The sequence below is a fragment of the Macaca fascicularis genome, chromosome 6 (assembly GCF_037993035.2).
Source record: "Macaca fascicularis isolate 582-1 chromosome 6, T2T-MFA8v1.1".
NCBI lineage: Eukaryota > Metazoa > Chordata > Mammalia > Primates > Cercopithecidae > Macaca > Macaca fascicularis.
In genome coordinates, this window is record NC_088380.1 from 116,753,392 (window position 1) to 116,774,301 (window position 20,910).

Consider the following 20,910-nt stretch of genomic DNA (forward strand, 5'->3'; position numbering starts at 1 on the left):
CAAAAAAGAGCCCGCATTGCCAAGAAAATCCTAAGCCAAAAGAACAAAGCTGGAGGCATCACGCTACCTGACTTCAAACTATACTACAAGGCTACAGTAACCAAAACAGCATGGTACTGGTACCAAAACAGAGATATAGACCAATGGAACAGAACAGAGTCCTCAGAAATAATACCACACATCTACAGCCATCTGATCTTTGACAAACCTGAGAAAAACAAGAAATGGGGAAAGGATTCCCTATTTAATAAATGGTGCTGGGAAAATTGGCTAGCCATAAGTAGAAAGCTGAAACTGGATCCTTTCCTTACTCCTTATACGAAAATTAATTCAAGATGGATTAGAGACTTAAATGTTAGACCTAATACCATAAAAACCCTAGATGAAAACCTAGGTAATACCATTCTGGGGCCTTTAAAAAGGTGGTTAGGTTATGAGGACTTTGCCCTGATGAATAGATTAATGGCATTACTGAAGAATGGTTTAGTTATGATGGGCGTAAGATCCTGATGAAAGAATAAGTTGGACCCCATTTCTCTCTCTGTCTTGCATGCCCTCTTGTGCTTCTGCCATGTTAAAACACAGTAAGAAAGCCCTCACGAGATGCCAACACTATGTTCTTGAAATTCCCAGCCTCCAGAGCCATAAGCCAAATAAATCTGTCTCTCTTTTTTTTAATAAATTACCCAGTCTGCGTTCATCTGTTATGGCAGTAGAAAACGGACTAAGAAAATTGGTATCAAGAAGTAGGACTGTTGCCATTTAAAAAAAATACCTGAAAATGATAAAGCAGCTTCAGAGCTAACAAGGGGTAAATGCCACAACAATTTGGAGGAGTAGGCTAAAGAAAAGCCTATATTGTGGTGAATAGAGTGTTAGGAAAATTCTGGTGCAGGCTCAGAAGAAGGCAAATGTAGAAACGTCTGAATCTTCTTAAGGATTGCTTAGATGATTGTGACCAGAATGTTAGTAGAAATACAGACAGTGAAAGCCATTCTGATGAAATCTCTAATGGATATGAGGAATAAGAGCCATCCATTCTATAAAGTAGCAAAACCTTGGCAGAATTGTTTACTTGTTCTAGGAGTTTATGGAATGAAGAATGTAAGAGTGATAAACAGAATAAATATCTAAACATGAAAGCATTTAGGCTGTTGTGTGGTTACTTTTAACTGCATATAGTAGAACATGAAGGAAATGGATGACTTAAAGACAGAATTTATAATTGCAAAGAAGGCAGAGTGGAAAGAATTGGAGAATTGGTAGCCTGTCCATGTAAAGAGTACAAAGACAGCTTTAGGAGATCAAACCAAGGGAGTGGCCAAATGACTATTTGTTAAAGAGATTGCCACAGATAGAGCGAGCCAGGTGCTATTCCTCAAGACAATGAAAGAAAGAACCCAAAGGCATTTCAAATATCTGTCCATGAGGCTGCTCCTCCTATCACAGGCCCAGAGCTCTAGAAAGGCAAAATGATTTTGGCGGATGGCCCTAAGGTGCCCTCTACAAACTATTCCCAGAGCTGCCTCAGGTCTCTGCTCCATATATTTCAGCACAGCACTCCTCAGCCACCTCAGCTGTAGCTCAAGTGGGCCCAGGTGCAACTTCATCTACTGCTCTAGAAGGTACAAGCTGTAAACTTTGGTTGTACCTACAAGGTGCTAATTCTGCAGGTGTACAAAATGCAATAGTTGTGGGAATATGCTTATCTCCACTTAGATTTCAAAGGATGTGTCAGATAGCCTGGGAGCCCAGGCAGAAACGTACCATAGGGCAGAGCCAGCATAGAGTTTCCACTAGAAAAATATCTGGTGAAGCCACAGAGTGGGAGTAGGACCACTCATGAGACTTCAGAACTGTAGAGCTACCAGCAAGCTACTCCAGCTTGGGAAGATGTAGGCATGTGGCTCCAACCCAAGAAAGTTAACGTGTGTGCTGAGCCTAGCAAAGCCATGGGGGGCTGGGTTGTCTGAGGACTTGGGGCCCAATCCTCACTCCAGTGTATTAAGGAAGTATAACATGCAGCCAAAGGAGATTATTCTCTAGCTTCAAGACTTAATTTTTTTTTCTCTGTTGGGTTTGGAACTTAGTTGAGACAAGTTAGTTCTCTTTTCTTGCCTATTTCTCCCTTTTGGAGTGGTAATGTCTAAATGGATTAAGCCTGCTACTCTTTTAAGCTGAGATCTTCAAACCCCTGATTTTGTGCTCTGCTTTGTGATGCTAGGGTTGAGACACTATAGCCACATATATGCTTTGCCCTACTGATTTTCTTTTAGGTTCTGTTCATAGGGAAACTAGAAGGCGATGGAAGGCTAGAAAACAAAGAAGAGGCACTTACCTTTTGATTGTCTTCCTGTTTTTGTCAGTGTTACCCTAACAACACTTCTGCCTCCCAAGTGTGCCAGGAAATTGTAGTAGGATCACTTGATTTGAGTTTGTAGTCTTCCCACTTAAAAAACCAACAGCAGTTCGCCCTCTCAGATTCCAGCATCAGCCAGCCAGCCAGCCCTTATCATAGATCTGATCACTATCCACATACATCTCTTCTGCTGAGCTGAGAGACGCTAGTACCTGCAGGCTGACCCTTCCTTAAATGTCTGAGTTTCAGATCGGTGGTTCCTACCTCCAAGATTTTAAATTTTTGAAATTCCACCCTTTTCCCTCTAATTTTTCAATCCCAGGGATAAAAGCTATGTCCTACTTTGTTTGTGATAGCCAAGCATCTCTTTGATGTCTTTTCAGTTTTTTAATACAGTAGTTTCCCCTTTCTGTGCTTTTGCTTTCCATGGTTTCAGTTACCTATAGTTAGTCATGTTCCTAAGATATTAAATGGAAAATTCCAGAAACAATTCATAAGTTTTAGGTTGTGTGCCATTCTGAATAACATAATGAAATCTTGTGCTTTGTCCCATCCAGAATATGAATCATCTGTTTGTCAAGCATTTCAGTGCTGTATATCCTACTTGTCCATTGGTCACTGATACCATCTGCTCCTGACTTCCAACCATTAACATTACTGTGGCTCATTGATGATCCAGAATCACCTGAAGCAGCTGATTCATCTTCTGGTATATTGTCAGAGGTCAATAGTAGCCTAATGTTATATCACAGTGCCTACATCATTCACCTTCACTTTATCTTATCATTTAGGAATTTTATTATCTCACATCATCAAAAAAGGGTGAGTACAGTACAATAAGATATTTAGAGAGACAACATTCACGTAACTTTCATTACAGTATATTATAATTATTCCATTTTATTATTATTGTTATCAATATCTTACTGTGTCTAATTTATAAATTAAACTTTATCATAGGTATTTACATATAGGGAAAACATAGTATATGTAGTGTTTGGTAATCTCTGTGGTTTTGAGAATCCACTAGGGATCTTAAAATGTATTCCCCACGTGTAAGGGAGAACTGTCATAGCTGGTTAACTGTTCTGTGCATTCTGTATGTAACATTTTTCCTGTTAATGTAGCTCATATTTTTTCTATCTCCTGAATAGACCTTGATGGACACAAGGCAATTTTTCTTGCTTGTGCCACTTTTGCTTCTGATGCTAGAATGGCATCTTGCACTTAATACATGCTTAGTGAATGCGTCTCAGTTTGATTTAATTTGATGCCATAATATAGCAAGAGGGTAGTCTTTAAAGCATAGTAGTAAAGACCAGGGGCTTTGGAATTTGACAGAGATGGGTTCAAATCCCAATTCTGCAACTTAGTAGCTATACTGCTTTAGGCAAGTTATGTAATCCTTCTAAGCCTTAATTTCCTTATCTGTAAAATGAGTGTAATAAAGCGTTCACCTCATGATGTTGCAGTAAATATCAAAAGGGCCACTCTATGAAAAATTCCTAGCACTTGGTAAATGTTCCATAAGTGGTAGTTATTATTATTTCTACAAAGGTGATCAAATTCAGAGTAAGAAGGAAAGTGACTTTACAAGTTATATAGCATTAAAGAAAGGTGAAAGAAAGCAAGAAATGGGGAAAGGTTAGGAAAACAAGAGAGCTGAGTGTGTATATGGGGGCTTTGTGGGATAGATGTTAATACAGGGAGGAAAGGGAGTAAATGGTAAAGGTACCTGAATTGATTTTTAATAAAATATGTAATCATGTATTGAAGGGTCTATAGTATAGTTCATGTTGTCCTTTGTCCACTTAGAATAAAACCATGACAAGTCACAATGATGTTTGCTTTATTCAGTTCAAGATAACTGAATTTCTGGATATCAAATATTTGTTCATATTTAACTACTTCTGTTGGAAATATTCCTTTAAAAGATTACATATTCTATTACCTTCTTTTATTCTTTCCATAGCTGTATACTTTAGAAGAGAAATATTACTTCCTACTTTGTTAGCATGTCAAATGTTTCTTCTTATCTCTTCCTAAAAATGCTTCCTTTTTTTCTATTGAATTTAAAAGTCCATGGCCTTAAACATGGATCTTGTAACATTTCTGTCACATCCCTAAATGGTATTGTAAAAGCATAAAACTCATTTACTCAAGCTGAGATTCAATTTTGTGGGAATGACAGAGTGCAATTTGCCTACAGGTTCGTGAACCAATAATTGGACTGAGCTCATATCATATGATCTTTTTCCTGGTATATTTTCTAGTGTTTGTATCTTATGCTAAATGCTATGTATAAATCAGTCAACACCCATAAAAAGCATGCCGGTGAGACTGAAAACAGAACTTCAGGTCTTCAGAGGAGCTCTCATGTGGACCAAATTACCCATAATATGTTGTCTTTGACAAATAAGTCAGTTGGGATGACATTAACTTCAGCTCACTTGTAACCACTGCTCTGTTTCGAGGAAAAAGTCACCGTATTTGCCACAACATTCATATGTACACCATTTATACTGGTCACCATGAATGTTGTACAGATTTATTTGACCCTATACTGAGTGGTTCCAAGGGGCTATGATTTATAAAAACAAGGTAGAATTGTGAGAAAAGACATAAAAATCTAAAATAAAATTCAACTCATATTTATGCAGCATATGTGGATCAATGTATGTATGTATGTACACATATACATATTACATATACAAATATATGTGTGTATATCACACATACACATAGATGTTTCTTTAAGTTTCTCCAGTTTTTGTTTTTAAGGACTTCATGGTCTCCTTTCTCCCTATCTGTCCAATAACCACATCTCTCTGTTGTAATCTACTGTATCCTAAAATGGGCACAATTACCCTGATGGCTGTGAGTTCTAAGAAATTAAAATCAAAGATGGGGCTTCCTTTTGGTTACAATTCTAGTGCCTGTATAAGTAAGGGAAGCATCAAAATGATGTGTGTGTATGTGTCAGAGAGAGAAGTGTGCGTGTGTGTGTGTGTGTGTGAGAGAGAGAGAGAGAGAGAGAGAAAGAGAGAGAGAGAGAGAGAGAGAGAGAGAGAGAGAGGCTGCTAGCTAACAGTCAAGGCAGAAGACTGTTAGAGGCACCAGGGCAACAGGAGATGGGTATCAAGATGCACAGAGCCAGTAAAGATAAAAGAATAAGTAAATTAGAAAGTGTGAACAAAAGGCAGCTTAGTTAAATACAAGTGACAATGTCAATGACCTTGGATGGTCATTTATGAGTATAGAGGATAAATTTGTGTCAATGGGCATTAACAATTTAAAGGGCTCGGGACAGAGCAGGCAGGAATTGCCATCTGCTTGTCTTAAGAAGACCCCCAAATTCCTTTTCCTTAATGTTTTCTGCTATACCTTGTTAGGCCTTAAAAATCCAGGCAAAAACACTATTAGACTGTTGTTCACATTCAAGTTAATCAATTGTGAATCCACAAGTGGTTTGATGTGTATAATAGATTCTCAAAGATTACTATTTTATTTCTTTCGGGAGAGTAAAGGTTTTTGCATATGTAACTCTCATATATGGAAATAATGAGTTATTATATTTTGGTATGAAAGATGTTTATTGAGAAAGCCTAAGTTAGGAGTGTGGAGAATTAAGTTTTCTCAACACAAGTATAGTATAATTTTGTAATTAATTAGAAATTGTAAATTTAAGAATCCATAAAATACTGGTAATAAAGAATCTTACTAGAAAGAATATTTGTAACTACATGAAGAAAAATTGATTTAAAATAGTAGTTTTACCTTTTAAGAATTTTATCTGGACCAGGCACGGTGGCTCACACCTGTAATCCCAGCACTTTGGGAGGCCGACGCAGGTGGATCACGAGGTCAGGAGTTCAAGACCAGCCTGGCCAAGATGGTGAAACTACGTCTCTACTAAAAATACAAAAATTAGCCAGGCGTGGTGGCAGGTGCCTGTAATCCCAGCTACTTGGGAGGCTGAGGCAGATAATTGCTTGAACCCGGGAGGCTGAGGTTACAGTGAGCCGAGATCGTTCCACTGCATTCCAGCCTGAGTGACAGAGTGAGACTCCATCTCAAAAAAAAAAAAAAAAAAAAGAAAGTTATCTGTAAATTATAGCAACCAAGCAGCTAAATATCCCACTAGAATTAAATAAAGTATTATAAATTAACTGTAAAGGCTCTGCACTGAGAAACAGGTTAAAAAGCCAATATGTCAAATAAAAAAATCAAAAGATAAAATGGAAGGCAATAAAAAAATTTGACTGCATTTACACAAAAATTATTAGAAGTGTATTTCCCAATTAAGAACTCTTCTAGTCTTTGCTCTGAATAGGAACTTCTCATTCCTTCTGGTTCTGCCAAAATATCTTCTTAATAAATTATGTTTTATTTATTAATTAATTAATTTAAAAGACATCACTGAGATGCCTATCATATGCCAGAAGCATTCTAGCCATAGACAGTAGAGTGATAAACAAGACAGACATGGTCTTTTTCCTCTTGGAACTTTCAGTGGAGGAGACATAAAATGATTGAGAAATCCAAGGAATACATCCTATGTTTTCAAAATAAGTTCTCAAGAAAAATGAAGTAAAAAAAAATGGAGAGAAAGCATATGGGAGTATATTAGATGTGGTGTTCAGGCTTCCTTCAATAGGTGGCCTTTGATTACTATTGAATGCAAAAAGTGAATCATGTAAGGATCCAGGCTTCCCAGATAGAGATAACCCCGAGTTACAAAACTTAAAACAAAAATGTGCTGTCATGTTCAATGAAGGGCAAGAAAACCTTAGTCAAAGATGAAGTGAGGAAAGGCAAAATCGTAGAAGGTAAAGTTGGATAGATGTTTTAGTTATCTATTATTATATATTATGCATAATCAATATCTGGAAACAGCAACCATGTTTGGTAACAATTCTGCAATTTGGGCTGGGCTCAACTAAATGATTTTCTGTTGATTGTGTGTAGACAGCAATCGTCTGGTGGCTTGATTGGAGCCAATGACCTAAGATGGTCTTACTCACATATCTGATGCTTGGTCCCTGGCTCTTGGCTGCTTATGTATCCCCAGTCAGAGTTGCTTTACATGGTAGTGTCAGTATTCTAAGAGAGTAAGCCCTAATTCCCAAGCACATAACATGCTTCTGCTTGCATCACATTTGCTGATGTCCTAAACAGCAAATAAATCTTATAGTCAGGTATAGGGTCAAGTTGGGAGGCAATGTCATGAGGGTTATAATACTGCAAGGCATGATTCATTGGGGGTTATAAGTATGAAATATACCACAGAAAGTGGGAAGGAGCCAGGTAATTTTATTTTTCCTTATATCGTTACTCTTTTTATCCTTTTTCTCTTCATTTTTTTATGCTCTGGATCAAGCATAAATCTTTATGGTTTTTCCAAGAGTTTGGTTATTTATTTACATTTTTTTCCTTTTTTATTTTTTAAACTTCTGTGGGTACACAGTAGGTATATATTTATGGAGTACATGCGATACTTTGATATAGGCATGTAATATGAAATACACACATCATGGGGAATGGGGTAGCTATCCCCTCAAGCATCTATCCTTTGAGTTACAAACAATCTGATTATACTCTTTAAGTTATTTTAAGATGTACAGTTGAGTTATTATTGACTGTAGTCACCCTATTGTACTATCAAATAGGAGGTCTTATTCATTCTTTCTAACCATTTTTTGTACCTGTTAGCCATCCCCACCCACTTAACCAGCCCCTTGCTACCCTTCCCAGCCTCTGACAACCATCCTTCTACTCTCCATGTCCACGAGTTCAAGTGTTTAGATTTTAAGATACAACAAATAAGTGAGAATATGCAGTGCTTGTTTTTCTGTGCCCGGCTTGTTTCACTTAACATAATGATCTCTAATTCCATCCATGCTGTTGCAAATGATTAGATCTCATTTCTTTTTATGGCTGAATAGTACTCCATTCTGTATATGTACCATATTTTCTCTATTCATCTGTTGATGGACACTTAGGTTGCTTCTAAATCTTAACTATTGTAAATAGTGCTGCAACAAACATGGGAGTGCAAATATCTCTTTGAAATACTGATTTCTTTTATTTTGGGTATAGGCCCACCAGTGGGATTGCTGGATCATATGGTAGCTCTATTTTTAATTTGTTGAGGAAACTTCAAACTGTTTTCCATGGTGGTTGTACTAATTTACATTCCCACCAACAGTGATGAGAATTTGCTTTTCTCCATAGCCTTGCCAGCATTTGTTATTGCTTGTCTTTTAAATATAAGCCATTTTAACTGGGGTGAGATGATGTCTCATTGCAGTTTAACTTGCATTTCTCTGATGATCAATTATGTTGAGCACCTTTTCATATGCCTGCTCGCTAATTGTACATCTTCTTTTGAGAAATGTCTATTCAGATTTTTTGCCCATTTTTAATAGGAGTGAGAGTATTTTTCCTGGTTTTTCAGCTCCTTACATATGCTGGTTATTAATCCCTCATTATATGGATGGTTTGCAAATATTCTCTCCCATTCTGGGTTCTCTTCACTTTGTTGATTGTTTCCTTTGCTGGCAGACACTTTTTAAATTGATGTGATCTTATTTTTCCATTTTTGCATTGGTTGTCTATGCTTTTTGGGTATTACTCAAGAAATCCTTGCACACTCTGATGTCCTGGAGAGTTTCCACAATGTTTTGTTTTAGTATTTTTATAGTTTGAGGTCTCAGATTTAAGTATTTAACCTATTTTGATTTGATTATTGTATGTGATGAGAGATAGGAGTCTAGATTCATTCTTCTACATATGGATATCTAGTTTTCCCAGCATCATTTATTGAGGAGGTTGTTCTTGCTCAAATATATGTTCTGGGCATCCTTGTGGAAAATGGATTTACTGTAGATGTATGTAATTGTTTCTGGGTTCTCTATTCTCTTCCATTAAACTATATGTCTGTTTTTATGGTAGTACCATGCTCTTTTGGTTACTATAATTCTATAGTACAATTTGAAGTTAGGTAATGTGGTTACTGTGGTTTTGTTCTTTTTGGCTGAGAATAGATTTAGCTATTCTGGGTCTTCAGTGGTTTAATATGAATTTTAGTTTTTTTTCTAATTCTGTGAATAATTTCATTGGTATTTGATTAGGATTACATTGAATCTGTAGATTGCTTTGCATAGTGATTCTTCCAATCCACAAACAGAGGATTTATAAAATTTTTTTTAGTGTCCTCTTCAATTTCTTTTATTGGTGTTTTATAATTTTCATTATAGAGGTCTTTCACTTCCTTGATTAAGATAATTCTTAGTTTTATAATTTTATGTGTAAGATCTTGAACTATTAGAAACGGGATTATTTGGCTTACAATAGCCATTATACAATTATAAATTGGCTATTGTAAATGGGATTTTTTTTATTGTTTTTTTCTGATTGTTCACTGTTGGCATATGTATTTTTGTATGTTGAGTTTGTATCCTGCAACTTTACTAAATTTGTTTATCAGTTCTAATAGTTTTTCTCTGGACTCTTTAAGTTTTTCCAAATACAGTATCATATCATTTGTCAACTAGAATAATTTGACTTCTTCCTTTCCAGTTTGGATGCTCTTTATATCTTTCTCTTGTCTGATTGCTCTAGCTTGAACTCCCAGTACTATGCTTAATAACAGTGGTGAAATTGAGTATCCTTGTCATGTTCAAGGTCTTACAGGAAAGGCTTTCAGTTTATCCTCCTTCCATATAATATTAGCTGTGGGTTTCTCATATATGGCTGTTATTATATTGAGGTATGTTTCTTCTATCTCCAATTTTTTAAGGATTTTTAACGTAAAGGGATGTTGAATTTTATCAAATGTTTTTTCAGCATCACTTGAAATGGTTTTATCATTTTACCATATAATTTTTATCCTTCATTTTATTCACATAATGTACACATTGATTGATTTACGTATATTGAACCATCCTTGCCTCCCCAGGATGAATTCCACTTAGTCATGATGTATGACACTTTTAATGTGCTGTTGTATTTTGTTTGCTAGTATTTTGTTGAGGATTTTTGCATCAATGTTCATCAGAGATACTGGACTATAGTTTCCTTTTTGCAATGTGTCTTTGTCTGGTTTTGGTTTCAAGGTAATACTGACCTTATAGAATGAGTTTAGAAGTATTCCCTCCTCCTCTATATTTTTGAATAGTTTGAGTAGGATTGGTATTAATTCTTCTTTAAATTTTTGGTAGAATTCAGCAGTGAAACCATCAGGTCTCAAGCTTTTCTTTTCTGGGAGACTTTTTATTGAAACCTTTATCTTGTTACTTGCTATTTGTCTGTTTAGGATTTGAATTTCTTCCTTGTTCAATTTTGGTAGACTGTATGTATCTAAGAATTCGTTCATTTCTTCTAGAGTTTCCAATTTATTGGCATATAGTTGCACATAGTAGCCACTAATGATCCTTTGAATTTCTGCATTATCAGTTTTAATGTCTCATTTTTCATTTCTGATTTTATTTATTTGGATAGTCATTTTTTTCCCCTTAGTCTGGCTAAAGGTTGTCATTTTTGTTTAACTTTTTACAAAAACAACTTTTTATTTCATTGATCTTTGGTATTTTTTTCACTTCATTTATTTCTACTCTGATCTTTATTATTTCTTTTCTTCTATTTATTTTGGGTTTGGTTTGTCTTGCTTTTCTAGTTCTGTAAAGTGCATTGTTAGATTGTTTATTTTAAAAATTTCCTCTTTTTTGATGTAGGCAGTTATAACTATAAACTTCCCTGTTAGTACCGATTTTGCTGTATCCCTTTGGTTTTGGTATGTTGTCTTTCCATTATCATTTGTTTCAAAAATTTTTCAATTTCCTTCTTAATTTTTTTATTAACCCACTGATCATTGAGGAATATATCGTTTAATTTCTGTGTATTTGTATAGTTTCCAAAATTCTTCTCATTAATTTCTAGTTGTATTCAATTGTGATCAGAGAAAATGCTTAATATTATTTCAATTTTTTGAATGTTTTAAGATTTGTTTTGTGACCTAACATACAGTCTATCCTTGAGAATGATCCATTCTGAGGAAAAAATGTGTATTCTGCAACCTCCATTGTATGTTATTTGTTTATTTTCTGTTGCTGTTTTTGGGATCCTTATTTTTTTAATCTTTGACCTTTGGGAATTTGATTATCAAACACCTCAAGGTAGTCTTCTTTGGATTAAATCTGCTTGATGTTCTGTAATCTTCTTGTAGTTAGATATTGATATCTTTCTCTAGGTTTGGGAAGTTTTTTGTTATTATCCCTTTGAAAAACCTTTCTACCCCATCTCTTTCTCTACCTCCTCTTGAAGGTGAATAACTCTTAAATTTACCCTTTTGAGATGAATTTCTAGATGCCATAGGCAAGCTTCATTGTTTTTTATTCTTTTTTCTTTTGTCTTCTCTGTGTATTTTCAATATCAGCCTGTCTTCAAACTCACTAATTCTTTCTTCTATTTGATCAATTCTGCTATTAAAGGACTCTGACACATTCTTCTGTATGCCTATTGCACTTTTCAGCTCCAGAATTTCTGCTTGATTCTTTTTAATTATTTCAGTCTTTTTGTTAAATTTATATGATAGAATTCTAAATTCTTTCTCTGTGTTATCTTGAGTTTCTTTGAATTTCCTTAACACAGCTATTTTGAATTCTCTCTCTGAAAAGTCATATATCTCTGTTTCTCCAAGATTGGTTCCTGGTGCCTTCTTTAGTTTGTTTGGTAAGGTTATATTTTCCTGGATGGTGTTGATGCTAGCAGATGTTCTTCAGTATCTGGGCATTGAGGGGTTAGGTGTTTATTGTAGTCTTCACTGTCTGGGCTTATATTTAGCTGCTTTTTGGGGGGAGGCTTTTTAGATATTCAAAAGGACTTAAGTGTTGTGATCTAAGCTGTATCTGTTTTAGGAGCATCCCAAGCTCAGCAACACTGTGATTCTTGCAGAGGTACTGCCTTGATAGTCTCGGACAAGATCCAGGAGAATTCTCTGGATTACCAGGCAGAGATTCTTTTTCTCTTCCCTTACTTTTCCCCAGACATATAGAGTCTCTCTCTCTCTCTCTCTCTCTCTCTCTCTCATTCTCTCTCTCTCTGTTCAGAGGCATCTAAAGCTGGGGGTGGAGTGACACAAGCACCCCTGTAGCCATCATCACTATGACTGAGTTAGGTCAGACCTGAAACCAGTACAGAACTGGATCTCCCCCAAGACCAGTTCCTGGCTACTGCCTGTGTTCCTGGCTACTGCCTATGTTCACTCAAAGTCCTGGGGCTTTACATTCAGCAGGTGGCAAAGCCAGCCAGTCCTGTGCCCTTCCCTTCAGGGCAGTGAGCTTCCCCTGGGTCATGGGTGGGTCCCGAAGCACCATCCCGGAGTTAGGGAGTTGTCAAAAACCTTAGAAGTTTACCTGGCATTCTATTGTCTTGTGGCTGAGCTAGCACTCAAACCACAAGATGCAGTATTTTCCACTCTTCCTTCCCCTTTCTAATGTCAGAGGAGCCTCACCCCATAGCCGCCACCACCCTAGGCCCAAAGAGTGTGGCCAGACTACTGCCACTTTTTCCCATGAGACCCAAAGTCTCCTAAGTTAGCTTTTCATGAACACGGCCTGGTCCAGGACTCACATTTCAGGGCAATGGACTCCCCTCTGGCCCAGGGCAGGTCCAGAAATGCCATTCAAGAGTCAAGTCCTGGAATCAGGGACCCCAAGATTCCTCCTGATACTCTAGCCCCCTGAGGTTGTGCTGGTACCTAGTTGCAAGATAATGTCTCCTTTACCGTTCCCTCTGCTTTTCTCAAGCAGACCTTTTCTTCTGTAGCCACCACAGCTTGTAATGTACTGAGTCTCACCTGAAGCCAGAAAGTTTCAGAGGCTCACTCAAGGCCTTTGATGTAGTACCTGGTTATTGCTGCTGGTTTTTCAGGGCCCAAAGGCTCTTCAGTTATCAGGTAATGCATGCAGCCAGGAATGGGTCCTTTCTTTCAAGGCAGCAGGTTCTCTTCTGGCCCAATGTGTATCTAGAAGTGTTGTCTGGGATCCAGTGCCTGGAACAGGGACCTGACGACTTTGACTGGTGCCCTATTCTGCTGTGGCTGAGCTGGTACCCTAGATGCAAGACAAAGTCCTCCTCACTCTTCTCTCTCCTCTCCTCAAGTGGAAGATTTGGAGCCACAAGCTGTGCAGCCTGAGGTTAGGCAAGGGGTGATACCAGTACTCCCTTGGCTGCCCCAGTTGGTTTCTCAGTATGTTGCATGCCACCTCAGTCTACTGTCTCTGGGCCTAGTTCAGCCCTAGGACTCACCTAAGTGTTACAGTCCTTATGGCCTAGACTGCCTTTCAAGTTTACTTGGAGATTCAGAATACTGTAGACCTCAGTAGCAAGATTTGCAGGCACTCATGTTTCGACCACTGGGATAGGTGATTCCCCTATGGCTAGGGCCAGTTAAAATGCTCCCTCTGTGGGTAGGCATCAGCTGAGTTTGGTCTGGGTTTTCTTTCTGCTCTAACTGGACAGCATAGAGTTGAGTGCCACACAATTGCTGTGTTCTCTCTCCCCCAGGGCCCAGAGACACTCTGCACCATGCTGCCACTGCTGGGTGTTGGAAAAGGGTGGCATCGGTGATTCAGGACTGTTTTTATGAGTGCTCACCTGATTTTTGGTACTTATGAAGTTTGTTTGTTTGTTTTTTTCTATGTAGATAGCTGTTAACTTTGTGTCCTTGTGATGGTGTGGGGGTGATTGGTGGAGCTTTCTACTCTGCCATCTTTCTCTTCCCTCTCTCTCCTAAGGGTTTTCTGTCATTCTAGAACAATTAAAAATGAAGGGACTTCCAGTTCCAAAATGGCAGCATAGAAGCCAGCTGGATCCCCCCATCAATAACCCCAGAAAACAAAAAACAAATATACAGTGCTGAGATTATTATTTGAAATATCCCCAAACTCAAACATAAACATAAGACAATTCCTGGGGCCACAGAGAAGTGAAAATCATAGAGATGATTGTATGAGAACCAAACTTCCACATCCATGACACCCCTCCTTCCCGTTCTGCCCAGTACCAGGTGTACAGAGAATTTTGCCCCAATTCACTGCTCTCACCCTGAAAACAGTGACATCAAGGTAGACAACAACTTTGTCACCTTCTTGAATTCCCTGGCAGAATATTTGTCCTTGCCTTAATCCATAAGAAACATTTCAGGTACCAGAAAGGAGAAATATCCCTGAAAACAGGCAGAGAAAAAGTGGGGAGGCAGAACTACCATCCCCAATCCTGGAAACTCTGCCTTGTAACTCAGTCAAAGGAGATGCCAAATCAGAGTGGCTGTTTAGCAGCACCATACTGTAGGAAGTTTGTTTTATAGGTCCCCAGGAGCAACCCCCTCACCAGCCTTTTAACACTGCTGGTACATGCTATTTACAATCTTTCCCCATTCGGAAGGTTAATGTTCAAATCATTTACCAGAAGCAAAGCAAACCTGGACTTAAGGATCTGGCTGGAGGTGGGGCAATGACCAAGAGACAAGGGGATCTCTATGAAAAACATATCCAATAAAAAGCAAAACAAGGCAGACAGAGAAGACTAGAATAAATCATTTAATACAAAGACATAGACAATATGCACAAGAAACAACAGCAAACAGGAAACCATAATCTCTCCAAATGGGCAAAGCAAAAACCCAATAACTGACCTTATTGATATGGCTATGTGTGAGCTCTCTGATCATGAATTCAAAATAGTAGTTTTAAGGAAATGCAGTGATCTCCAAAATAACACAGAAAAGCAGTTCAGAAATTTATCAGAGAAACTAAACAAAGATATTAAAATAATTTAAAAAATCAAACAGAAATCCTTGGAACTGAGAAACACATTTTCTGAACTAAAAAATTCACTAGAGGCTCTCATCAGCAGAAGGAATCAAGCAGAGAAAAGAATCAGTAAAATTGAAGACAGGTACTTGAAAATACAGTCAATTTCTCTGATGGCCAGTGATGATGAGCATTTTTTCATGTGTCTGTTGGCTGTATGAATGTCTTCTTTTGAGAAATGTCTGTTCATATCCTTTGCCCACTTTTTGATGGGGTTGTTTGTTTTTTTCTTGTAAATTTGTTTGAGTTCTTTGTAGGTTCTGGATATTAGCCCTTTGTCAGATGAGTAGATTGCAAAAATTTTCTCCCATTCTGTAGGTTGCCTGTTCACTCTGATGGTAGTTTCTTTTGCTGTGCAGAAGCTCTTTAGTTTAATTAGATCCCATTTGTCAATGAGATACCATCTCACACCAGTTAGAATGGCGATCATTAAAAAGTCAGGAAACAACAGGTGTTAGAGAGGATGTGGAGAAATAGGAACACTTTTACACTGTTGGTGGGATTGTAAACTAGTTCAACCATTATGGAAAACAGTATGGCGATTCCTCAAGGATCTAGAACTAGATGTACCATATGACCCAGCCATCCCATTACTGGGTATATACCCAAAGGATTATAAATTATGCTGCTATAAAGACACATGCACACATATGTTTATTGCAGCACTATTCACAATAGCAAAGACTTGGAATCAACCCAAATGTCCATCAGTGACAGATTGGATTAAGAAAATGTGGCACATATACACCATGGAATACTATGCGGCCATAAAAAAGGATGAGTTTGTGTCCTTTGTAGGGACATGGATGCAGCTGGAAACCATCATTCTTAGCAAACTATCACAAGAACAGAAAACCAAACACCGCATGTTCTCACTCATAGGTGGGAACTGAACAATGAGATCACTTGGACTCAGGAAGGGGAACATCACACACCGGGGCCTAACATGGGGAGGGGGAAGGGGGGAGGGATTGCATTGGGAGTTATACCTGATGTAAATGACGAGTTGATGGGTGCAGCACAGCAACATGGCACAAGTATACATATGTAACAAACCTGCACGTTATGCACATGTACCCTACAACTTAAAGTATAATAATAATAAATAAATTAAAAAAAAAAAAGAAAATACAGTCAAAAGAGAGAGAGAAAAAAAGTAAAAGTGAATGAAGACCTCCTGCAAGATATAGAAATTACCTCAAAGAATTAAATCTGGCCAGGCGCGGTGGCTCAAGCCTGTAATCCCAGCACTTTGGGAGGCCGAGACGGGCGGATCACGAGGTCAGGAGATCGAGACCATCCTGGCTAACACGTTGAAACCCCGTCTCTACTAAAAAATACAAAAAAACTAGCCGGGCGTGGTGGTGGGCGCCTGTAGTCCCAGCTACTCGGGAGGCTGAGGCAGGAGAATGGCATGAACCCGGGAGGCGGAGCTTGCAGTGAGCTGAGATCCGGCCACTGCACTCCAGCCTGGGTGACAGAGCAAGACTCCGTCTCAAAAAAAAAAAAAAAAAAGAATTAAATCTAAGAATTATTGATGGTCAAGAGGGAATTGATTAAGAGGTAGGGGTAGAATGTTTATTTAAATAAATAATAACAAAAAAGTTTTCAACTCGAGAAAGATAAAATATTCCAGTACATGAAAGTCAGAGAACACCAAACAGATTCCCAAAAAAGACAATCCCAAGGTATGTAATAATCATGTTTTCAAAGGTTCAAGACAAGAGAGAATCCTAAAAACAGCATGAGAAAAGAAGCAGATAACGAAAAGGAGTTCCAGTTTGTCTGGCAACAGACTTCTCAAAGGAAGCCATACAGGCAAGGGGAAAGTGAAATGACATTTTTGAAGTGCTGAAAGAAAACTACTATCATTCAAGAATATATACGCAGAAAAGTTATCCTTCAAATATGAAGAAGAGATAAAGTCTTTCCCAGACAAACAAAAGCTGAGAGAATTCATCACCATTAGACCTGTCTTACAAGAAATACTATACAGAGTTCTTTAAGCTGAAAGAGTAAAACACCTGATATGGTCTGGCTGTGTATGCCCACTCAAATTTCATGTCGAGGCCAGGCGCAGTGGCTCATGCCTGTAATCCCAGCACTTTGGGAAGCCAAGGCGGGCGGATCACCTGAAGTCAGGAGCTCGAGAGCAGCCTGGCCAACATAGCAAAACCGCATCTCTATGAAAAATACAAAAATTAGCTGGTGTAGTGGTGGGCACTTGTAATCCCAGCTACTTGGGAGGCTGAGGCAGGAGAATCACTTGAACCCAGGAGGCAGAGGTTGCAGTGAGCTGATCGTGCCATTGCTCTCCAGCCTGGGCAACAAGAGAGAAACTCTGTCTCAAAAAAAAAAAATTCATGTCAAACTGTAATCCCCACTTATCTTGTTGAGGGAGGGACCTGGTGGGAGGTGATTGGATCATGGAGCTGGTTCCCCCATGCTGTCCTCATGATAGTAAGTTCTCACAAGATCTGAAGGTTTAAAAGCGTGGCACTTCCCCACTCTCCCATGTCCTGCCACCATGCGTAAGACGTATCTTGCTTCCCCGTAGCCTTCTGCCATGATTGTAAGTTTCCCATGGTCTCCCCAGCCATATGGAACTGTGAGTCAATTAAACCTATTTTCTTTATAAATTACCCAGTCTCAGGTAGTTCATTATAGCATTGTGAAAATGGACTAATACGACACCAATGTGCAAAAATAAAATAATAAACAAAAAACATACAGAACATTTAAAGTTATAAAACCCACTGGTAAAATTAAGTAACTGGACAAACCCACAATACTCTAATATTGTAATGGTGGTGTGCAATACACTCATAACCCAAAGATAAATCTATCAAAACAATAATAGCTACAACAACCTATTAAGAGATAGGTAATATAAAAATATGTAAGTTGAATATAAAAGTAAAATGTAGGAGAGATGGAGTTAAAGTGTAGACTTTTTTGTCATTTTCCCTTTGTTTCTACTCTTTTATTTTTGATTTAAGTTGTCATCTCTTTAAAATAACATTATATCTATAAGATTGTTTTGGCAAGCCTCATGGTAACCACATGCAGAAACAAACCTGTAACAGTTTTGCTAAAGATAAAATGCAACAGATTAAAACATACTTCCAGAGAAACTCACTTAGCCATGAAGGAAGAGGATAAGAAAGGAGAAAGGAAGAGATAAGTTACAAAACAACCAGGAAACAAGCAGAGAAATGGCTGTAGTTAAATTTTTACTTATCAGTAATAACACTTTATATAAATGGACTCAATTTTCCAATTAAAAGGCATACAGTGACTGAATGGATAAATAAATAAGACCCATCCATATGCTTTCTATAAGATATCCACTTTACCTGTACACACAGACTGAAAGTGAAGGATTGGAAAAAGATATTCCATGCAACTGGAAATCAAAAAAGGGCAGGAGTGGCTATACTAATACAAGATAAAATAGACTACAAATCTAAAATGGTACAAAAAGACAAAGAATTTCACTATATAGTAACAAAGGGGTCAATTCAGTAAGAAGACAAAACAATCATAAGTATTTACAGACTAAAAATTGAAGCATCCAAGTATAAAAAACAAACATTAAAAAGTCTGAGGGGAAAGGCAGACTTCAGTATGAGGTAGTAGGGGACTTTAACACCACACTCTTAGTAATGGACAGATCATCCAGATAGAAAATAATAAAGAAATGTCAGAGCTAAACTATACAATACATCTAATAGACCTAACTGACATTTTCAGAACATTTCTCCCAACTACTGCAGAATACACATTCTTTTCTTCAGCTCATGGAACATTCTTCAGAAAAGGTATCTTAGTCCACAAAATAAGTCTGAAGAAATTCAAAAATATAGAAATTATATCAGGTACCTTTTCTGACCAGAATGGAATAAAACTACAGCTCAAATAACAAAAGAACCTCAGAAATACCACAAACACATGGAAATTAGACATGCTCATGAATTACCAATAGATCAATGAAGAAATTAACAAAATTTTAAAAATTTATTGAAACAAGTGAAAATGAAAATACAGCATATCCAAATCTATAGATTCCAGTACTAAGAAGGAATTTTGTAGCAATAAACATGTGTATCAAAATAGTAGAAAGACTTCAAGAAATAAACCTAATGATGCACCTCAATAAACCACAAAAGCAAGAATAAACTGAACCCAAAATTAGTAGAAGGAAAGAAATAATAAAGATCAGAGCAGAACTTAATGAAATTGAGATTTTTTTTAAAGTAGATCGATGGAACAAAATTTGATTTTCAAAAAGATAAAAAAATCAGTGAACCTTTAGCTATATTGAGAATAGAAAGAGAAAAGGCTCAGATAAATAGCATCAGAGGGACAAATAACAACTGAGACCATAGAAATACACTAAATCATTAAAAAATATTATGAACAGCTATTTGCCAAAAAATTGGAAAACTTAGAATATATGAGTAAATTCCTGGACACATGTAACCTACCAAGATTGAAACATGAAGAAATCTAAAACCCCAATAAGTCAATAATTAGTAATGAGATAAACGCTGTAATAAAAAGTCTCCCATCAAAAAACAAACAAAAAGCCCAGGATCTGATGGCTTCACTGCTACTGCTGAATTCTACCAAATGTGTAAAAAAGAATTAATACCAATTCTGAATCCTTAAACTCTTCAAAAATATAGAAGAGGAGGGAATACTTAGAAACTCATTGTACAAGGCTGGCATTACCCAGAAACCAAACCTGGACAAGGACACAGTGAAAAAAGAAAACTACTAGCCAATATCACTGATGAACATAGAGGCAAAAAATCCTCAACAAAATACTAGCAAATCAAATTCAACAATGCAATACAATGATTATTCACCATGATAAAGCAGGATTCATCCTAGGGATGCAAGGATGGTTCAACATATGCAAATAGATAAAACTGATACATGACACTAACAGAACCAAGAATAAAAACATGAATACTTCAATAGATGCCAAAAATGCATTGGATAAAATTCAACATCCCTTTATGATTAAAAACCCTCATCAAACAGGGAATAGAAGAAAGGTACTTCAAAATAATAGACTCTATATGACAAACCCACAGATAACATTGTACTGAATGGGGAAAATTGAAGACATTTCCTCTAAAATCTGGAACAAAACAGGGATGCCCACTTTCAATGCTTTTATTCAATATAATCAGAAGTTCTTGTCAGAACAAGTAGGCAAGAGAAAGAAATAGTGGGTTTTCAAACTGAAAGAAAGAAGTCAAATTATTCTTGTTCTCAGATGACATAATCTTGTACTTAGAAATAAATTTTTAAAAACTGCCAAAAAACTGTTAGAGCTTATAAATGAATTTGGTAAAGTTGCAGTAATACAAAATCAACATGCAAAACTCAGGAGCATTTATATATGGCAACAGTGAACAATCTGAAAAAGACATCGAGAAAGCAATCCATTTACAACAGCTACAATGAATATAGATTAATTAGGAGTCAATTTAACCCAAGAAGTAAAACATCTATACAAGGAAAACTATAAAACACTGATGAAAGTAATTGAAGAGGACATCAAAATAAATACATTCCATATTAATGAATTGGAACAAAAGCAATTTACAGGTTCAATGCAATTACTATCAATGACATTCTTCACAGAAATAGGAAAAAAATTCT

General features: G+C 37.2%; 1 long non-coding RNA gene across 2 annotated transcripts in view; it reads left to right on the forward strand.

Moving 5' to 3' along the window:
* The first annotated feature begins 2,908 nt into the window (after positions 1-2,908).
* The window catches only part of LOC102115922 (uncharacterized), a 329,390-nt gene continuing 311,388 nt past the window's right edge, over positions 2,909-20,910 (forward strand). The window contains exon 1 of one of the 2 annotated variants that reach the window (XR_010587547.2): positions 2,909-3,082. This is a non-coding gene — a long non-coding RNA (uncharacterized lncRNA). The remainder of the gene's footprint in view (positions 3,083-20,910) is intronic. The other variant, XR_012414004.1, reaches the window with a different exon arrangement.